Source organism: Octopus bimaculoides, chromosome 6, assembly GCF_001194135.2.
Source record: "Octopus bimaculoides isolate UCB-OBI-ISO-001 chromosome 6, ASM119413v2, whole genome shotgun sequence".
NCBI classification, from domain to species: domain Eukaryota; kingdom Metazoa; phylum Mollusca; class Cephalopoda; order Octopoda; family Octopodidae; genus Octopus; species Octopus bimaculoides.
The window spans coordinates 94,809,276-94,812,740 of record NC_068986.1 but is presented as its reverse complement, the minus strand read 5'-3'; positions in this window follow the sequence as shown (position 1 = coordinate 94,812,740).

The window sequence follows — 3,465 nt, the reverse complement described above, 5'->3', positions numbered from 1 at the left end:
ATGACCATCCCGAAATACAACAATATATGTGTGTGTATATATATGTACACACACACACACACACACACACACACACACACATATATATATATATATTGATTGATTGATAAATACATGAACACACACACACACACACACATCGATATATATACACAAACAAATTTCATATAATTAATACGCGTATGCTCTTAATATGCTCTTCACAAGGCGGCGAGCTGGCAGAAACGTTAACACGCCGGGCGAAACGCTTAGCGTTATTTCGTCTGTCTTTACGTTCAAATTCTACCGAGGTCGATTTTGCCTTTCATCCTTCTGGGGTCGATAAATTATGTACCAGTTGTGTACTGGGCTCGATCTAATCGACTGGCCCCTCCCACAAAATTTCGGGCCTTGTGTAGAAAATAATATATGCTCTTGACAAAATTGTATATACTGATATCATTTTCTGATAATAAAACAATAGTAGATGCTAACATTCAAATACCTCTTGATATATTTATTCACTCATCTTTGCATATACAAAAACCCACAACACAATGTTTACTTACATATATCGCATATGGATATTAACTGGTTCAGGTGACGCGGTTTTCCTTTTTGTACATAGACATATTTTGGACCGGGCACTATTAAGATACGAATGTAACAGAAACTGTAACGATAGCTTTTAGGATTTTGTTGTACATATTAAAAGAATGGACGAATACTTGACTGTATAGTTGCATGCTCAAACTGTGGGGCAATCACTGGGGCAGTGTCTTCTCTTCCGACGTTCATGTGTGCTTATATGCGCACGTGTAAGTATGTGTGTGTGGGTTTGTGTGTGTGTGTGTGTGTGTGTGTGTGTGTGTGTGTGCGCGCGCGCATTTGTGTGTGTGTATCTGTGTGTGCATGAATTGGTTGACCTGTACTTTGTGAGTGAAATTGGGCAGACAGATGGGCTATCCTTGTAATTCAAGGGTACAAACTTGTCGAACACCCAGTCAAGCAAATGTTGCCTAGAATTACATGAAGGAGATATGTGCCTGTGGAACACTCAGCCTCCTGCACGACGTTAATTGAGTTAGCAGGTAATTCAATTGATCGTATAATCGCATAGCTGTAGCCCCAGCGTCGAACGACAGCAATATATACATGTATGTATGTATGTGTGTGTGTGTGTGTGTGTGTGTGTGTGTGTGTGTGTGTGTGTGTGTGTGTGGCATGATATTTATGCAGAAAAGATTTGTAATCAAAATATGTACGCATCTACTAAGAAATATATTTCAACTGGACTCTTCCACAGAAACAGATATCCTTAAGCTCTATCTCATAAGAAAAGACACATGAAGACGCTTACATTCAGTCCAGAAAGCTTTCATGCGTCTATATCACTTAATCCTATGCTGAATGACAATGGCGAAACCACATATCAATCATGTGCTCAAAATACGAAAATAACAGCTTCGGTGTTGGGAGTGAATTACTCAAGCGATACTTCTTGATGTCATTCCACCACAAGTACTTCACTTGAGGACTACGGTAACTCAAGAAAATTCTAGAGGGAAAGAACCAGCTTTGCATACCAACATACATGAATACATCTCCCAAAATTTCCACGATGCCGTTAATATTTACAGATTAGTGCAATATTAAAGGTAACACTCAGGACATTTTCGGTGGAGAGCCAACACTGGAGGGATATGCAAAAAGCAAACAACACGTAAGTCGTTCTTATGTGTATACACGTGACGGGAACAGCTGAAATATAGGTCATAAGACAAGGAGATCATTTTAAATATTAACAATATGGAGAATACAGATTTTCATACCCCTTGATTCAATTTCTGCCGTTAATGCGCTGACAATCATCGGAACACTACCTTCTTCTCGGCTGAAAAAGAAAATAACAAAAACAATGACATGTCCGTGTTTTCTTTGTATCGTCTATCTGTATGTTTTGTCCCTTTCTTGTGTCACCTAACTGTCTGGATGTTTTGTGTTCTTGTCCCATTCTGTATTATATATATATATATATATATAGCGGCGTACGTACACGCTGTCTCTTATATGTAAGTACACATTTTTCTAAATCTTGTATGACTCTATTTCTGTCTATCAGCTCCTTCACCCTTATTCGTTCATTCCACTGTTCGTTCTTTCGTTCCCCCTCGCTCACATTTCCTTGTATTCTCTTCTCCCTCCACTTTTCACTTCACTGTGTCCCTGTCATTTTTTCTCGCCCCTCTCTACTAATTATTTTGTCCCTCTACCTCTCTCTCTTCTCTTCCCAGGTGACCGGTGTTCGGTCAAGCCTGACCTTTCTTTTTTGGGCGACCGTTGTGCGTGCAACATCGTTGTTTCTCCCTGTGCCTGTGAAATCTTGTATCTCGGCTGTAAGGCCTTATTTGCATATACGCCAGCTTAATTTTATTCGTCCTTAGTCGAAAGACATATATCCGTTTTTTTTTCCTACTGTATTTGTGTAACATTGTTCGTTTTTTTCCGTCCTTGTTTTTGTATACATTCGCTGCTTTCTTCCAAGGAATCTAATGCTCTTAGCTTAGTTTTTTCTTGGGGCTGGTCAGATTGGAGCAATATCGAGAATAACCAGCCGAAATTGCAAAGATAATCTGTTTTGTCCCTTTCTTGTATCACCTAACTGTCTGGATGTTTTGTGTTCTTGTCCCATTCTGTATTATATATATACACATATGAGTGGTACAATAAGGCACCAATATTTACTGGAAAATAGCAATCGATACAAATACGACGCTATTGTACCACTTATCTGTATTTATATGTATACTTCTACCCTTATGGGGCTTAATTTTACTGGAAAGTAATATATTCATTGAAAACTTTATATATATATATATATATATCTTTTACTTGTTTCAATCATTTGACTGTAGCCATACTGGGGCATCACCTTGAGCGGTTACATTACCCAAGCTGTCACCGATATTAGTGACAATTTCTTATGGAAATTTTGCTGTCATTTCTTCCTCATCCGGCGAAGCGCAGCAGCTAGTGTTTCTATGCAGTTAATCATTGATGGTAAACATCTCAGAATGACGGAGAGAAAGGCTTTGAATGTGGTGGGACATAATGAAGCCATTAATATTGCAGCTGACGACGATGATTATGATGATGATGTTAGTGGTGCAGGTAATGATGATGACAACGAGGAAAGGAAAGAAGTGGTTATTAATGATGATGACAATGAATATGACGGTGGTGTTGATGACAGAGATATGACAGGTATTGATGGTAGTGGTGTCGAGATCGTGCTGCTACTTATGCTGATGACACGTCATCGGGACCATTTTATTTTTGCATAGGCGCATGCTTATTTCCCAACCACATGGTTCCGGGTTCAGTCCCACTGCGTGGCACATTAGGCAAGTGTCTTTTACTATAGCCTCGGTCCAACCAAAGCCTTGTGAGTGGATTTGGTAGATAGAAACTGCAAGAAGCTTGTCG